At 36.9% G+C, this 20,055-nt stretch overlaps 1 pseudogene; it reads right to left on the bottom strand.

The window, feature by feature from the left end:
• LOC123950370 overlaps positions 1-18,800 on the bottom strand; it is a 49,182-nt pseudogene extending 30,382 nt beyond the window's left edge.
• Positions 18,801-20,055: the final 1,255 nt, after the last annotated feature.

Below are 20,055 nucleotides of genomic sequence, written 5' to 3' on the forward strand. Positions count from 1 at the left end.
GTCATGATCTTGTGTTTGTGGGAACTGAGTCCCGCCTGGAGCTCTGTGCTCAGTGTGTCTGCTTCAGAGTCTTTCTCCCTTTCCCTCTGCACCTTCCATGCCCTATCTCTTTAAAATGAATAAGTAAAATCTTTTTTAAAAAGTTAGATTTACTTATCTGATTTTGATTTTCAAGCATATTTTAAAATAACCATAAAAACATTTCAGGACAACTAAAGTTCTGGGTAGAGCTGAAAATATTTTTCTTCAGGAAAGCAGAATAGTGATGTGGTTAAAACCGTCAAGAGAAATTGCCTGGATTCAAAATCTGGATCCTCTATTTACAAACCGTGTAACTTTGGGTTACTTACTTCACCTCTCCGTGCTTCAGTTTTCACATCTTTAAAAGGAGGATAAAAATAGTAACAAATTCCTTTGACACAGGATTTGATGAGTAATGCACGCAAAACACTGAGAAGTACTAAATACTTGTTAGCTGACATTATTTGTTTTCAAAAAATTTTATTGAATTTAGACGGAGTCCAAATACTATTGTAGTTATAGATGAGGCCCATAAAATCTCTGCGTAGTTCAAATTTTTAATAATTTTACTTCTGTGTAGTATGTAACTGAACAAAATACAAGAGGAGGAATCCATTCAAAATGTAAATAAAATTGTTAATGATTTATTTGTTCCAATTATGTTTATTTTCCAGCTAACACATTCACCTTATGAAAAACAGCTATATTAAAATGTATCCAAAATTATAACGAACAGTTTAAAGTCTAAATATCTGCAATTAGATGTTGAGTAAAATTTCCTACTCATCTTATCAAAACACAGAAGGCTAGCAATGGCTTCAATCCAGGTAATAAGAGTTGGGAGGAGAAAAGTAAATAAAATTGCATTATGCAGATTAGTCCCTTCTCTTACAGAAATAAATTGTATGAGGATGTTATGGACACACTATGTAACAAAGATATTCTATAATATAATAAATATCAATGCTTTTGTGATAAAGCAATTTTTAAGAATTAGAATAAGAGCTTTTGATAAACTTTCAAAAATTTATTTGATTTACCATTTCATGTAAAGTTGTATTATAGGTTATATATATTAGCATGACTTCAAGACCCTGAAGGTATACATAAAGGGTAGATAATTTATTTTGTTGGTATCATTCTTCCTTATAATTTTTTATTATATGTTGATGTTATACAAATATTTAAATTTCATGATAGCAACTATATTTATAGATAATTGAAGTCTGGACATTATTAATAAAATAAAGATATTAGCACAGGCACTCTGTTAGCAAAAAAACTACTGTTCATTAATTATTTCTTCATTGAAGATTGCCACAAATAAATTCCAAGTAGCCATTAATGATCTAGCATGATAAAGGAGATAAAAAAAAACTATGTTATATTTTACAGCAAAAAATGGGACAATTATTCATGATCAAGTAGTTTTCTAGAGAATGAGCTCATCTCAGTAGTACATAAAAGCAATCCATTCAATATAATACAATAAATAGGCTAAACTCCATTAAAATCTTAGAACTTGTTATCCTCTCCAGAAAATGACACACTTCAGAGAAAATTGGAAACCGAAAATAAGTAATCAGGGATTTCTTCCTAAAAAATGGCTTAATTATTTCATTTGGTCAAAAAGGTGTGAATGTGTCTGTGTGTGGTGTGTGTATGTGTCTCCATGAAGCCAGACACAATTCTAAATGCTGGAAATAGAACAGTGAGTTGGATCCAGTTCCCACCCTCAAGGCACATACACTGGATAAACAAGTAAATATGCTGTTAAGCTTACGTGATAATTGCTGGGTGCATGATTTAGGAAGGGTCGCTGTGAATGCCATGGAAGGGGAAAAAAATGGTCTCAGGACTTCAGGAAAAAGAGTCAGGTAAATGTTGAAGAGAGTTAAAGGATTATACATATTCTATATTTATATGAAAGATGATATATATCATTGACTTAAGAAAAAGATCTTAGAAGTTTCTCACCAGGTTTCTGGTGAGCACAAGGAAAATATGACAGAAATAAGAAACACAAGTTTTAGACATGTCTGTGAAGGGTCGATCTGGCCCAGCTGAGGAGTAACGAAGCTAGGCAGGCATTAAGTGAATAAAGAGGCTCTTACAGTTCTTTCAGTAGGTCCTGTATGACCTGCCTTGGGCCTCTGTTTATGCTGTCAAATAACCCACATCTCTAAGTAAGACATTTTCCAAGTCTAAGAAATGAAGATTCTCTGAGATAGAAAGTAAACTTCTAAAAGCATGGCAGAGTATCACATAGAACTCTGAAATACTTGTCTGGAAACTTCAAGTCAAATCAAGATTCTAATATGATTAATTGCGAAGGTAAGCAAGTTAGGTAATTGCTACGTGCCTCAACTTGCTCATCTAAAAGTGAAAGGATTAAGTTTGATGGTACTTAGTACCTCAACCAAGTCTAACATTCTTTGATAACATGTACCTTTTTGATGAACTCATGAAAGTGGTCATCTTTCCTACTGGAAAAGTTCCTAAGTTCTCACTCATCTATTAAACTGTTTTTCATTCTTTATATTCAATTTGGACCAACAGATGCCTGAGAGAATTCAAAGGAACAGGACTGAACCATATGTGAATTTTAATATCACCTTCTTCTACAGCTCTTTCATTTGTGTTCAATGAGTTTTACTTAGTGTTATTATGGGGAAATTATGAAATATAGATTAATGGTTGCATTTTTATGCTTTTGATGTGTTGTTTAATGAGGTATGTGCTGTTTTATATCTTACATCAAAGAGACATCTGCTAGAAACCTTCTTATCATACACATCAAGTGACTTTTGCACTAATAAGCATAATCATCTGAATAATGGAATACGTATCTCCTTTTTTATACCAATGAACTTACCTTATAAATTTAGTTCCCATTTTGGAACATAGTTTTTAATTTTACAATTTAAATTTTGCTTATTATTGAACATGCCTTTCCTAAAGTAATCGTAAATGGTATGTAAGATTAGAGGAACAATCAAAAGATACAAACAATTAATAGTCCTAAAAGTCATAGAATACAGTGCAGGAAATTTCCATAATGATGTGAACCACATCATTAGTAGCTTCTATAGAAATTATCAATCACGTTGGATTTATGGTGTGCATTTCCAGTCATAGAAAATCATTAATTTGATGAAACAGTCATCATATGCTGAAGTTAAAATGAGACATCAGTCCAAGTTCAATAATAGTTTAAACGAAATCACCGGTTTGATGATCAGACTCCCTGTTCCACATGTCCTCCCAGCACCTTTCAACCTAGGCCTGCGTGGTTTAAAATCAAATTGCCCTTTCAGTGAAATATGAAGTGTGTCAATATTTTCTGCATTGCTAAGACAAATCGGTAAGATGTAAAATGTCTTTGTAAGACATAAAACCATAAAATAAACTATAAAATCAAAGAAACCAGACTAATACTATGCAATTTACCATTCTGGGTTTTTGGGTTTTGTTTTTGTTTTTGTTTTTGTTTTTGCATATAAACATAAAGATTTTACATAAGCCTGTGAAAAACAGACAAGGACCCTGGTGTGCAGATTCATAATATCCTTTAGAAAGCAAGATGGAATGTATTTACTAACAAATTTATTAGAAAATATTAAGGTTGAAATACCAAGTATTAAATAATTTCTCAGGGTAGATGAATGAACTATTACTAGCATGGCAATTACAGACAGCTCCCAGCTTCATGATTTATGTTTTTACTTTACATTGGTGTGAAAGCAATATACATTCAGTAGAGATCCATACTTCAAATTTTGAATTTTGATCTTTTCTGGGCTAGGGATATGTAGTGTGACATTCTCTTGTTAAACTGCATGGCAGTGGCCAGACAATCACAAAGGCAAACAACCAACACACTTAAAACTATTTTGTAACCATATAACCATATTGTTTTCCCTTTCAATACTGTATTTGTTAAATTACATAAGATATTTAACACTCTGAAGCACCTGGGTGGCTCCGTTCATTAAGCTTCCAACTCTTGGTTTCAGCTCAGGTCATGAGCTCAAGGTTATTAGATCAAGCCCTGCCTTGGGCTAAAACTCAACAGAGAGTCCGCTTGAGATTTTTTTCTTCTGCTCCCCCCTCCCCAACACTATGTGCACATGTGCTCTCTCTCTCTCTCTCTCTCTCTAAAATAAAGAGATAATTTAAAAAAAAAAGATATTTAATACTTTCTAAATAGGCTTGTGTAGATGATTGTGTCCCACTGTAGGCTAATGCAAGTGTTCTGAGCACATTTAAGGGGGATGTGGCTAGGCTCTGACAATCCATAGATGCGGCATATTAAATGCATTTTTTAAAATATTTTATTTATTTGACAGAGAGAGATCACAAGTAGGCAGAGAGGCAGGCAGAGAGAGTGAGAGGGAAGCAGGCTCCCTGCCGAGCAGAGAGCCCGACATGGGACTTGATCCCAGGACCCTGAGATCATGACCTGAGCCGAAGGCAGCGGTTTAAACCACTGAGCCACCCAGGCGCCCCTTAAATGCATTTTTGACCTAGGATACTTTCAGTTTACGATGGGTTTATCATGATGTAACTCCGTAGTAAGTCCAGGAAGATCTGTATTGCATTATCCCTGTCACTGCCAAGTGTAAAAATCCAGGTAAAAGTATTTACGGAGCTTTTCACCTTAAAGTGAGAATAAAACATACACTTCTTTTAGTATGTGAAATAAATGCCTCTACTTAAAGGATGAAAAACACAAGGGCACCTGGGTGACTCAGTAGGTTAAAACCTCTGCCTTCAGCTCAAGTCATGATCCCAGGGTCCTGGGATCAAGCCCTGCGTTGGGCTCTCCGCTCAGCAGGGAGCCTGCTTCCTCCTCTCTCTCTGTCTCTCTGCCTACTTGTGATCTCTGTCTGTCAAATAAATAAATAAAAATCTTTAAAAAAAAAAGAATGAAAAGCACAAAAACTGTCCCTTCAAATTTCAGTTTTACAAATATTACAAACTTGGTGTGTTAACTGGTATTTATAAAACTAGACTATACACTAAATAATGGAAATATTATATTAGATTAGAAAAAAAAAGCTTTTCTGGAAAATGAAAATCAACCAGTGACTGAGGAGCTATTAAAACAAACCACCATCGGGCTCTCTGCTCAGCGGGGAGCCTGCTTCCCTCTCTCTCTCTCTCTGCCTGCCTCTCTGTCTACTTGTGATCTCTCTCTGTCAAATAAATAAATAAAATCTTAAAAAAAAAAAATAAAACAAACCACCACCACCACACACACTTATACAATAGCAGTGCTTCATTAAACTTGGGTTCGCGTTTCAAGTTTCCATTCTTCCTGTAACTTGTTTTCTGAACAGGCTGAAATCAAGCTCCCTGGGCTTCATTTTCCTTGTCTTTAAAATGAAAGACATTTAGTGAAAGGAACCTCAGGTCACAGGAAGATCATAAATATTTCATTCTTTAACAATATATTTCACTGTTCATTCACAGCAATTTTTAAAAATTATTTATTTTATTTTTAGAGAGAGAGAATGAGCGCAGGGGTGAGGAAGGACTGAGGGAGAGGGAGAGAGTCTTAAGCAGACTCCCTAGTGAGTGCGGAGCCTGATACAGGGCTGGATCCCAGGACCCTAAGACCACGACCTGAACCAAAACTAAGAGTCAGACGCTTAACCAACTGTGCCACCCTGGCATCCCTAATCACGGTAATTTTAAAGATGTAGTTTCAAAATTATTATTGTAATGTACAAAAGCTCCTAGTTTTCTGTATTTTTAAAATCCTGCAAAGCTGGCTGTGTGTCAGTCACACTTCTAGATAAAACTATATGCTGCAAATAACACACTGGTTTTAATTCTAACTAAGCAAATGCGTTGCTCACCATCAATCCGTACGTGCTGTTCAAGTTCTGAGACAGTTCCACCAACTGTCTGCAGCGTGCTGCGTTACTTTAACTGCGTTGATCTTTTTCTGTGTCTCAGCATTTCAGATAAATTACTACGTCTCAGTTGACATTTGAATTGAAATTTCTCTGTGTCTCATTCCTACACATTTTTGGAAAAGGCTTTGAGAATCCAGGGCATAACCGTTTAATCTTACTTCTGTTTGACCTTGGTCACCTCAGCTCAGAACAATATACAACATGTCATCCATCTCAGTTCCTAAATTTTAAGCCTTTTATCTCATTTTACATGTAATAAATTGCCTTTTATACGTATAGTTCTGAAAAATGACTTGAGAAGAAGAGAAAGATTAGGTTTTAAGACTAAGGATGGGAACAAAAAACTACTTTTAGGCAAAAAATAAATGTCCTCCTAAACGTAAGGGAGTATTCCCGAGATGTTTTTAGCTAAAGCAGAATGTAGAAAGACAATGAAGCAAAAATTTTCAGAACGTTTTAAAATGGAAAATTATAATTGAAAGATGTCACTGGGGTATCAAGTAATATCTGTGTGTGGCTTCATTAAGGAAGATGATTCCCTAAATACGTGTGTGTGTGTGTGTATATATATATATGACTGTGTGTATACATTCTCACATTTTAAAGCAATTCCCTTTTAAATGTTGAGTAAAACACTCATTTGTAAAACCATCTGTAACACTGAAATCCTCATAAAATATTCTTAAAAACAATCAAACTTGAATCAGAAGCTTTCAGTTTTAATTATAAAAAATGCATGGGCAGAGGGACAACTTTTAAAATGTATTACAAGTATGCAATCAAAACAATTGATAACATAGGAAAGTTTATAGGAAAAGGAATTCAGTTCATCAATAAAAAATTAGGAGGATGAGTCAACCAATAGATTAAAATAGAATTAAAGGAGAACTCATCTAAATTCAGTGTGTGAATTTTATATGGAATATGATTCAAATAAACCAACTACAATTTCTCTCTCTCTCTCTCTCTCTCTATATATATATATAAAGGAAACTTGAAAATCTACTAAATATTTACTAATACTGAGGAATTACTGTTGTTTCCTTAAGGGAAGAAATCTGTAAGCCTCATATGTTTCACTGGTCACTAATTCAAGACGGGTCACCTAAGTACTGGTATATCGCCTAATACAGTAGTCACAATAAACTTTTGTTGAATGTCGTTATTGTTGCTTTATTTATTAATATTTTAATATGTGAAATAGGATTAAATAGTTCAAAGTCATAATTTGTAAGTACATAAAATTTTAAAAAATCATATGCAATCTAAGAGTCATGACAAAGAGTTCAGGATACATTAATTTATTCAAGTTTGTATGTTACATCTAAATAGTTTAATTTCTCTCTCAGACCTTGTTCTTTATAGTGAAGGTCAAAGGTTTAAATTTACATGCTCATATCTCTTTTTGGATTCCAACATAGTCCTAATTGAAATTTGACATATATGCCTATTAGTTGAAATTATTCCTTTTCCATGCTTCATTAACAATGCACTTTACTATACTACAACGATAATGCTCATAATAAAAGTCTCCTATGCAATGTGGATTACATTGAAACATGATTGATTATCTCAAATGTAACATGGAATTCGTATTATAAAATTTCATATGGTGAAATTGAGTCTGTGACTAGAATTTAAATATATACTGAAAGAAGCAAAAACAGTTTCCATTGCATAAAAATGAACAAAATTTTGAGAAAAAAATTCTTTTTTTTCCCTCCCCAGTTAGAGATAGGTAACACATTCAGGACTTTAGTCAAGACATTTTATTTTTCCGTATTATTTAGGAAGTGACATCACCAAGATGGCAACATAGGTCATTTACGACTTTGCTCTCTCTCCCAAGAAGAGCCACTAACATCTATTCAAAATTAGGACACCATTAAAAGAATCCTAGAACTTCGGGCTGAGCCTGCAGTACCCCCTCCATCTGAGAGACATGACAGACTTCATTTGAAGGGTAAGAGAATCAACTATACACTGACCACATTCCCCACACCCCAGTCCAGCACCCCACCACCCAACCAGGTCTCCTGAGGCTTCAGATCCTTCCATAGAAAAAGAGAACCCAGGGGACAACCAGCCTCCCCTAGTATTGTGGGTCATAAAGGGGTTCCTTACTCTGACCATGCACCATGGGGACTCCTGGGGAATCTCCAGTTCCCACCCGTTGGGAATCTGACTGGCAGGTAAGGGGGACAAGGGTGGAGGACTTCCAAAAAACCAGCAGTGGGATCTTGGCAGACCAGGTTTCTACCAATAGGGCTCAAGTAGTAATTCCACCAGTGGCTTCCGCCATCAGCAGGACCAAGTTTGGGGCATAAACTGACCAGGGAACTTGGCAGGATGCAGATCTGCCTCATCTGGATTCTCAAATGGAGAGTTTTGTTAGCCCAAGAGTCTGATTTGCCCATATCCAGGCAAGATGCTGAGTCACGGCACCACTTACTGTGGAAAGTGTCTGCTAGCCCCATTTGACCAGAAGAGCTGATGATGACAGCTCCTGAAAGATATGCAGTCCAGTGGCCCTTGAGCCAAGAGGTGGGCAAGCAGAGCTGGTCTGCCCCAAAGCAAAGTCAGTACTTGACATGGAGACTCCTGTGCTATGCACAGACAGGGGGATTAATTCACACCCAAGGCTGAGAGTAGCTCTTAGTCTTTCCCAATAGGAGAGACTCTTTGGAAAAACCAAGAGCAGCCTGGAATGTCTTCTTCCCTTGATTCCTAGGCAAGGGGAGCTGAGATACAGCCCCACCCTCTGCGGTGAAAGTCTTCTGGGCTCATTTGATGAGAAAGCCTGTGACAGCTCCTGAAAGCCGAATAACTCAGCAGCACTTGAGCCTAGTCAGGAAAACAGAGCTGACCATTCCCAGGGAAAAGCCAGTGGCCCTATTCAGACAAAACACCTGAGGTACAGGTTGGCTTGAGTTAAGACAACAACCTAAAAGCTTTACCAGTTTTAGAGCTGCTTCTCCCACTATGCCCAAGCAAAAAATCTAATGTAAACCTCTGCTCATCACAGATTACAGCCTTCAGCTTGTCTGACCAGGGAAGTTAACAAGAGCAAACAGGACACTGCATAGTCAATGCAATAGCCCAATGTACAGTGGCACTTGAACAGAGATCACAGACCATGGCTTCTATTGTCTACAGAGCAAAATCAGGGGCCTCCTGACCAGGGGACTCAGTGCACACTCAGGTCTGATTCAAACTCCCAAATATTGAGCTTGTACAGGCCCTGAGCCCTGACCTGCTATCCTGCAAGGACAGGGAGGCTAATTCATAGCCCCAACTATTTCTGAACACAGTTTTTAGTCCCAACCATCTGTAAGTCTGACCAAGGAATTCAAGAAACTGCAGACCCCATTCTACAGCCTCACTTGGGTAGGAAACAAAGCCAGCAGTCCTAGCTAACTGTTCTCAACCAGTGGCACACTCCCCCTGTCCTCAGAGCTCAAACAGGTGCCTCATGCAAAAATAAACCATAAGGGGTGCCTGGGTGGCTCATTGGGTTAAAGCCTCTGCCTTTCACTCAGGTCATGATCCCAGGGTCCTGGGATCGAGCCCCGCATCGGGCTCTCTGCTTGGCAGGGAGCCTGCTTCCTCCTCTCTCTCTGCCTGCCTCTCTCCCTACTTGTGATCTCTATCTGTCAAATAAATAAATAAAATCTTAAAAAAATAAATAAATAAACCATAATGGCCACCCCCACTTCTGCAAAGACATTACCAGAAGACACACTTGGAAACTGAAACTGAGTTGACTGGTGAAAAACTGTCTCTGCCATAGCAAACCTGTAACATCTGGAAGAGGAGCCAAGTTAGTCAAGTGCATGGATACCAATGTAAGGAATCAAGGATCACTAAAAATCAGGTAAATATGATACAACCCAAAGTAACTAATAGAGAGCTAATAGAACTAAAGAAATGAAAATCTATGAAGTTTCAGGTGAAGAATTTTGAATAATCCTCTTACAGAAGTTTAACAGACGATAAAACAAGATGAACTAACAAAATTAGGAAAACAATGCATGAACAAAACAGATAGTTCAACAAAGAAATAGCAAGAATAAAATTAAAAATCCTGGAGTTGGGGGGTGCCTGGGTGGCTCAGTGGGTTAAAGCCTCTGCCTTCGGCTTGGGTCATGATTCCTGAGTCCTGGGATTGAGCCCCGCATCAGGTTCTCTGCTCAGCAGGGAGCCTGCTTCCTCCTCTCTCTCTGCCTGCCTCTCTACCTACTTGTGATCTCTAGCTCTCTGTCAAATAAATAAATAATATCTTTAAAAAAAATCCTAGAGTTGGAAAATGGAAATTAATACTCTTCTAAACAGCCAATGGATTAAGAGGAAATTAAAGGTGGAAAAAAAAAAAAAAGGTTTCTGCGACTATTGGAACAGGAAACACAACATACCAGAATTTATGGGATGCAAGTAAAGCAGGTCTAGGAGGGAAGTTCATACAATAACATCTACATCAATAAGTAAAAAAGATCCCCCCAAAAAACCTAACTCTATGCCTTAACTAGAGAAAGGATTCAAACCAACAAAGTTAGAAATTAAAAAGGAGACAATGTAACTGACACCAAAGAAATTCAAAGGATCATGAGGTTACTGTAAACAACTACGTGCAAACAAACTGGACAATCAAGAAGAATTGAAAAAAAAAAAAGTCTTAGAAATATACAACTTGCCAAGGCTGAATCAGGAAGAAATAGAAAATCTGAGTATATCAATAATTAATAATTAAAACCTCTTAAAAAAACCAAACCCCAAAACAACATGGCTTCACTGGTGATTTTTACCAAGCATTTAAGGAAGTATTAACACAATCCCACCCAAAGTCTTTTTAGAAACTGAAGAGGAGGGAACACTCCCAAACTCATTTGATGACACTAGCATCATCCTGATACAAAAACCAAATTAGGACACTAGAAAAAGAAGATATAGGCCAATACCCCTGATGAATATAAATGCAAAAATTCTCAACAAAATACTAGCAAACCAAATTCAGCAGCAAATTATAGGGATCATTCACCATAATCAAGTGCGATTAATCCCTGGGATATAAGAATTGTTTCACATATGGAAGTCAACCAATGAGATATATATAGAATTAATAAATTAATAAAATTATAATTAATGCAATAATTCAATAAATTTTAATATAGTAACTTATTAAATTAATAGAATATGATTAATATATATTAATAGAATAAAAGAAAATAATCATATGATCACCTCAATATATGCAGAAAAAGCATTCAGCAAAATTTAACACCCATTCATGATAAGAACTGAACAAACAAGGCATGGAAGAAACATATCTCAAGATAATAAGGCCATATATATGATAAGCCCACAGCTAACATCATATTCAGTTATGAAAGTATGACAGTTTTTTTTCCCTTATGATCGGGAACAAGACAAGAGCACCTATCCTCACCACTGCTACTCACCATAGTAGAGGAAGTCCTAGCTAGAGCAATCAAGCAAGAAAAAGAAATATATGAAAAGTATAAGAATTGGAAAGGTAAAAGTAAAAATTTATCTTTTCATACAACATAATTTTATATATAGAACACCTTAAAGACTCAAACAAAAATCTGCTAGATCTAATCAATGAATTCAGTAAAGTTGTAGGGTACAACATTAATATACAAACGTTAGTAGCATTTCTTTTTTTTTTTTTTAAGATTTTATTTATTTATTTGACAGAGAGAGAGATCACAAGTAGGCAGAGAGGCAGGCAGAGAGAGAGGGGGAAGCAGGCTCCCTGCGGAGCAGAGAGCCCGATGCGGGGCTCGATCCCAGGATCCTGAGATCATGACCTGAGCCGAAGGCAGCGGCTTAATCCACTGAGCCACCCAGGAGCCCCAGTAGCATTTCTATACACTAATGACAAATCTTCTGAAAAAGAAATCAATCTAATTTACAATAGCATTAAAAACAATACTTAAAATTGGGGCCCCTGGGTGGCTCCGTGGGTTAAAGCCTCTGCCTTCAGCTCAGGTCATGATCTCAGGGTCCTGGGGTCAAGCCCGCATGGGGCTCTCTGCTCCACAGGGAGCCTGCTTCCTCTCTCTCTCTCTGCCTCCTCTCTGCCTACTTGTGATCTCTGTCTGTCAAATAAATAACTAAAATCTTTAAAAAAATAAAAATAAAAATAAAAACAATACTTAAATTTAACTGGGGGCTGTTGAAGGGGAGATGGGTGGGGGGATGGGGTAATTGTGTGATGGGCATTAAGAAGGGCACATGATGCGATGAGCACTGGGTGTTATACAAAACTGATGAATTACTGAACACTACATCTGAAACTAATGATGTACTATATGTTGGCTAATTGAATTTTAAAAACAAACGTAAGAAAACAAAACAAATAAATTTAACTGAGGGCTTGAAAGATATCTACTCTAAATATTGTAAGATACTGATAAAAGAAATTGAAGTCACACCAATAAATGGAAAGACATCCCATCTTTGGAATTAGAATAATTAATGTTGTTAAAATAGCAATATTATAAAAGCTATATAGAGACTGAATGCAGTCCTACCAAGATTCCAATGACATATTTTATAGGGATAAAAAAAATTCTGGGGCGCCTGGGTGGCTCAGTGGGTTAAGCCTCTGCCTTCAGCCCAGGTCATGATCTCAGGGTCCTGGGATCGAGCCCCGCATCCGGCTCTCTGCTCAGCAGGGAGCCTGCTTACCCTTTGTCTCTGCCTGCCTCTCTGCCTACTTGTGATCTCTCTCTCTATCAAATAAATAAATAAAATCTTTAAAAAAAAATTCCTAAAATTTATATAAATCCATTAAAGGTGCCAAATAGCCAAAGAAACCCTGAGAAGAAACACAGCACCAAGAGGCACCACACTCTGATTTCAAGCTATTCATATAAAGTTATGGTCATCAAAACAATATGGTATTGTCATAAAAATAGACCAGTGGAACAGAATCAAGAGCCCAGAAAGAAATCCAAACATATGCAGTCAACTAATATTTGAGAAGGGAGCCAAAAAAAACTCAAGGGAGAAAGGATGGTCTTTTCCATACACAGCACTGGGTAATTCAATATTCATATATAAAAGAAAGAAATTGGACCGATATCTTTTACCACTTGACAAAAATGATTAGAAACAGACTACGGAGTTAAATATAAGATTAAAACCATGGATCTCCAGAACAAAATTATAAGAACAAAGCTCCTTCACGTGGGTCTTGGTAATGATTTTTTGATTATGGCACCTGAAGTACAAGCAACAAAATCAAAAGCAAATAAGTGAAACTGCATCAAACTAAAAAGCTTCTGCGCAGCAAAAGAAACCATCAACAAAGGGAGAAGACAATCCATGGACTGGGAAAAAAAATCTTTGTAAACCATATATCCAATAAGCGGTTAATATCTAAAATACATAATGAATTCATATAACTCAGTAGTTTAAAAAATAAAATGACCCAATTAAAAATTAAGCAAAGAACATTAAGAGACATTTCACCAAGGAAGAAATATAAAAGGCCAACAGGTACATGAAAAGATGCTGAACATCGTTTTTCATTAGGGAAACGCAAAATTAGGATTGCGCTATCTCCTCACGCGTGTTAGAACGGCCATAGTCAAAAAGACAAGTGATATGAGTGCTTATACATGGATCCAAAGAAAAGAAATCCTTGTGTGTTGTTAGCTTGTAAACTGGTACAGCCATTATAGAAAATAGCATAAAGAATCTCCAAAAAGTTAAAAATAGAACTAGTGTATGATCCAGCAATTTCTCTTCTGTCCAAATATAATGGAAAACACTAACTCAAAAATAAATATGTTCCATGTTCATAGCAGCATTATTTGCAATAGCCAAGACACAGAAACAACTTAAGTGTCCACCAATGGATGGATAGATAAAGAAGCTGCATGTGTGTATGTGTGCATGTGTGTGTACGTGTGTGTGTGTGCATAGAATGGAACATTGTTCATTCATAACACATGAGGAATTCCTGACATGTGCAACAACATGGATGGCTCTTGAAGGCATTATGCCAAGTAAAATAAATCATACAGATAAAGAAAAATACTATAATACTGTATGATCTCATGTACATGTGAAACCAGAAAAAGAAACCAAAAAACCAACAAAAAACAAAAACAAACAACTCATAGAAAAAAAAAAAAAAAGATCATACTTCTGCTTACCAGATGCCAAGGTTAGGGGAAGAAGGAATTGGAGGAAGGTGGTCAAAAGGTACAAACGTCCAGTCATAAGACAGATAAGTACTAGGGATGTAATGTATAGCATAATGACTATAGCTAACACTGCTGTATGACATATAGAAAAGTTGCTAAGAGTAGAAATCCTGGGGCACCTGGGTGTTTCAGTGGGTTAAGCTTCTGCCTTTGGCTCAGGTCCTGATCTCAGGATCCTGCGATCGAGCCCCGCATCGGGCTCTCTGCTCAGCGGGTAGCCTGTTTCCTCCTCTCTCTCTGTTTGCCTCTCCACCTACTTCTGATCTCTGTCAAATAAATAAATAAAATTTTTAAAAAAAGGAAAAGAGTAGAAATCCTAAGACTTCTTACCACAAGGAGAATTATTTTCCCGTTATTCTTTTCTTCTTTCTTTTGTTTTTATCTTATCTATATTAGAAGATGCATGCTTGCTGAACCCACTGTAGCAATCAGACCTTTCACAATATACATAAATCAAACTATCTTGCTGTACGCCTTAAATTTAAGTAGTGATGCATTTTAATTATTTCCCCAAAAAACTGAAAAAAGATTACTTATTATTACAAACTAAAAACAGTTCCTGTTTGCAATTTTTTTCTAGAGTACACATTTCCATGTTTATGTACCATATTATTTATATTCCATATACATATAGAAAACATTATAATTTTTTCAGTTAACAATTTGAAAATTCAGATTTTTTACATCAGTTTTAACGAGGCCATAGTTTAATTGTGGACTGTGAGGTGATAATTTGGGGACTTCAATCAACTACCGTATTGCTAAAGAATCAAATCTCTGGAAGACACCTCGGGGAGCTCAGTTTGTTAAGCATCTGCCTTCAGCCAGGTCATGATCCTGGGGTCCTGGGATCGAGCCCCACGTGGGGCTCCCTGCTTAGTGAGGAGTCTGCTTGTTCTTCTCCCTCTGCCCGTCCCTGATGTTCATACTCTCTATTTCTCTCTCTCTAATAAATAAATACAATCTAAAAAAAAAAAAAAAGAATATAGATCTCTGGAGAAAGATCCAGAAATGCACATTTTCACAGGCACACTTAGGTAATTCTGGTGTCACCCACCAGATAATGTTTTTAAATTTCTCTTTGCCTCAACATCACCTGAGATCTTTTTAAAAATGCAGATGCTGCCTCTACTCTCTAGCCCCCAAACCCATCCAATGATTCCATTTCAGTGATGGTGTTCAGGTAACAGTTTAGAACCCCAGAAGCACGTTACTGTGCAACCATGGTAGAGCACCATTTCTCCAAGGCAGAGCTTCTCAAACGTGAACACGCAGACAGCTCATCCAGACACCCTGAAAAATTGCAGATTCTAAATCAGTATGTGTGGGGTAGGATCTGAGATGCTGCATTCTTAGCGCTTCCAGGTCGTGTCCAGGCTATTGCTTTACAGACTATATACACTGAGTAGCAATGAACTACACATTTTTAACAGTCAGTCGGGCTTGACAAGGCCAGATATGTCACAAATGAAGTAGATAAGAACCTGTGGCACTAGGAAATATATATATTGTATTAGGGCAGGCATTAAGAGCACAAATCCTGTTAGACATTCTAGGAAAAGTCCAGTCTACCAGCCAAAGATGAAATTGAAGTTTATGACCTACATATGATTTATGGTGTAGTAATATACTCATCACTAGGGGTCAAGAAAAAAAGCAATGCACTGTACTGAAAGGGAATAATAACATTAATTTTATAGTTATTAAGCTTGCAGTAGTAGGAAATGCATAATATTTGAATTTATTTTATAAGACATATACAATGGAACTTGAACAATTTAATGGGTTTTTTTATATCACTAATTTTTTAAAGATTTTATTTATTTATTTATTTGACAGAGATCAAAAGTAGGCAGAGAGGCAGGCAGAGAGAGAGAGGAGGAACCAGAGTCCCTGCTGGGCAGAGAGCCCAATGTGGGGCTCGATTCCAGAACCCTGAGATCATGACCTGAGCTGAAGGCAGAGGCTTAACCCACTGAGCCACCCCTGTATCACTAACTTTATAAAGAACAGGAAAGTCTCTTTTAACGTTATGCATTTAAAAGACAAAGCAGGTATTAGAGAAATTAACATTTAGCTTTTGGAAAATACTGACTTGGTAGCAGGGAGTCTGTTATCCTTGCTGTTACTCTGAACATTTCAATTTCAGAAAGTTGCATGACTTTCGAATCTCCTCCATGTAAGACATTCTACTTGACATAAGGATTTATTTCTGGCTTTCCATCAGTTTCTAATTAATAGCACCACTGTGTGTTACATGATGTGAGAATTGAAAATCTCTAAACAGTACCACAGGAACACCACATTGCACTTCTAGTTGAAAAAACACCTGATCAGTTACCCAGCTGTTTCCTCCAGATGTTGTCTGTAAACTCAAAGGTCATTGTTTCACTAAAACTAAGATTAATTTGACTTTATCTTACTATTAAAAAAACCACAACTATTAAAATCAAGTTTTTAAATAGCCAAGTATAGACAATCAAAACACATAGAATTTACAAAATATATATTTTAAAGTATTTTCCGTCGACTTTATAAACCTAAATGCAAAAAACATATAGTTTATATGATTTATAAATGAAGCGTAGAGTGAATTTTTTTCTGTTTTTCAGAAAAACATTATCTCTCCTCTGAATGAAGTAAAAAAAAAAACAAAACAAAAAATTATCATTATTTGTGCAGATTAATGACAATTTAGTTTAAGATGAAAAACTCAGCAAATGGTGAATGCTTTTGAAATGGAAAATATAGTATCAGTAGATGGTCTTTTTAATGTTTATCTGGACAACACATAATAATATTCAGCCTAAAGGACAGAAAGTATATGTATAGGTGTGTGTGTATGTGTCCGATTTCATAGACTTTTTGTTTAACAATATGATTTTACTACATTGCATAAGACCCTGTAATAACAGGATACTATTAAAGTCTTAAGCATTAAAATTTGTCCTTCAAAAGGGTGTTACAGTATTTAATTAGAAGTGTGCTATTTTATAACAAAATCCAAATCCAAATGTCAATCCTGCACCAACACTGCATTTGACTGACAACCTACACTTGGCAGCCAGAAAGCAGCACACCGAAAGACAGAAAGCAGATACGCTTAAATGCATACAATTATTTTGAGATAATTCTCCAGCCAAAAGACATCTTTAGGATATGTAATTGTTATTTGTCAAGAATAAGTCAATAAAGCTGAAGGAAAAAACAGCTGACTTGATGTAGGCAATAAAACGGCTGGTGAATTGTTTATCAATATAGCCTACAATTTAAAACCAGTTTTATCTGGCCCAAATGAAAATAAATTACAAATATAACAATTAAGATGCTCAGCACCACTAATCATCGGGCATATGCACCTCAAAACCACAGTGAGAGATCACCTCCCACCCGTCAGAACGGCTAGTATCAAAAAGACAAGAAGTAACAAGTGTTGGCAAGGATGTGGAGAAAAGGCAACCATTGTGTACAGTTGGTGGGAAGGTAAATTGGTGTTACTACTATGGAAAATGGTATGGGGTTTTTCCTCAAAAAATTAGAAAGAGAATAACCACATGATCTAGTAATTCCATTACTGGGTATTTACCCACTCCCCCAAATGAAAACAGTAATCAGAAATGATATCTGCACCCCTATGTTCACTGCAGCATTATTTACAATAGCCAAGATACAGAAGTAACCTAAGTGTCCTTGAATACATGAATGGATGAAGAAGATGTGATTGATACACACACACACACACACATATATGGAATATCACTCAGCCATTAAAAAAAATAATAATAATGAGATCTTGCTCTTTGCAGCAACTTGGATGGGCCTAGAAGGTATAATGGTAAGTAAAAGAGAAAAACAAATATCATATGATTTCACTTATATGTTGAATTTAAAAACAAGCAAACAGAACAGACTAGCAGTTGCCAGAGGAAAAGGGGATTGGAGGATGGGCAAAATAAGTAAAAGAGATTAAAAGGTACAAACTTCTTAATATAAAAGAAGTCAGAGAGATGAAAAGTACAGGAGAAGGAATATAGGTAATAATGTAATAGTATTCTGTGGTGACGGAAGGTAACTATGCTTATCGTGGTGAGCACTGGCCAATGTAGAGAATGGTTAAGTCACTATGTCATGCACCTAAAATATATTAATGTATAGAACTATATCCAAATACTAAAACTTTCAAAAATAAATAATACGTAGCCACCTTCTAACACAAAGGAAAACATCTCAAACAGAAACAGAATAAGAAACTCAGAGTGAAGCCACGACATGGGTAGCAAGGCTGTGAAGAAAGGATTCAGACCCTAAAAGGAAGCAGCGAGACACAGAGTTTGTTCCATGTAAAAATGAAACTGGTTACACCTCATGTGCAATGAAGACCTAGAAGCAACTTTTCTATGTGAAGCCCATAATTAGAGTCCTGCTCACCCTCCCATCAACGAGTACCGAAAAACTAAGCAACTAACAACCACCGGTGTGGAACAGTACCTGGGAACCGAAAGTGGATGGCGGCCAACATGGGGTTGAAGGGAACATAGTACAACAGCATCACGGAGGGAGAGTCTGAGCTGACATAACCCTGTCTCTGAAATCTGGTGTCTTTGTACGAGGCAATCATGGAATCACAAAACAGAGAAGGGAGAAAGGGGGTGAGAGAAAATAAACTCTCCCTCAAGACACAATAATGTCTCAAAACCCAATCACATGTGAATAAAGAAACGGATACCAATAAAGTCATTTCATAAATCCGAAAGAGGGAAAATTTCATGCTAACAGAAACAGAAATAAGAAGTCAATCTGTAAGTGCTTTAAAATTAGTTTTAAATTCCCAAATATGTAGCACAGATAAGTGCATCTCTATAGTAAAATCCCAAATCTGGAAGGCAGATCAGGGCTCCTGGCACACGAGATCCAAGTACAGGTAAATGTGGCGAGGAACCAACCGAGCATCCAAACAATGAGAACCGCAGTCCCTGAAATAAGCACCTGAACCACTAAATCAATGGAGATAACTGTAGATTGTATGACTGCAAAGGATGCAGATCTAGATATTAGAGCATGCCTACAGTTTTGAAATAGAAGATTTATCAAGGGAGCTCTAGGGAATGGAGAGCATGTCCCTCACTGCTGAATTCAGAGCAAGTCTGTCAAACTGGGTAAGAAGAGAGTGCAAAATCCTCATCGTATCTCTACAGATTTTTCTGTTCGCTTTGTAAAACTGCTATTAAGGGGTCTGAGATATACCAGTGTGGAAAGAAATGACGACCAACCAAATAGGAACGAGCAAGGGTTATTTATTGAGGCCTTGTTAGAGACATCAGCCACTACCATTGGGATTGTGGTAGAGCCTAAAGGGAGGCAGAAAGGGGGCAAAGCTTTATAGTGGGGGAAAGAAGGCTTCAGGCCTGCCCTCATGGAAGGCTGTTGTACGGAGAAACTGTAGGTGCTCTTTCTAGAAATGGGGCATTTTATGTGATCAGTGAAGGGCACATTTTTGGCTTATTCTAGTCTTAAGTTAGAAGCAGGTACAAGAATTAAGGAAGCTGCCAGTCGGTCACTGAAGTTCTGGCTATTTGAGGCCGATTGTGACAGGGGCCGTTGTCCGGATTTTAGATTGCTGGTAGAGATACCAGCATGACCTTCTCCAAGTCTGACTTTATAGCAGTCTGGCTTCCTGGGTTTGTCACTATAGAAAAGAGGTTAGTTTCCTGGACTGGTGGTGGGTCAGAGTTCTATTTCTACAGATGGTCTGATCATTGCTCCACCTCTCACTAGATAATCTACTCTATTGGTCTGTTCAGTCTCTCGCCAGATTAGTTTTGCAGCAGAATTTGCAAAAGTCTCCTTTTTATTTTGACAAGATACTAAGGCTG

The sequence above is a fragment of the Meles meles genome, chromosome 9 (genome assembly GCF_922984935.1).
Source record: "Meles meles chromosome 9, mMelMel3.1 paternal haplotype, whole genome shotgun sequence".
Taxonomy (NCBI): Eukaryota; Metazoa; Chordata; class Mammalia; order Carnivora; family Mustelidae; genus Meles; species Meles meles.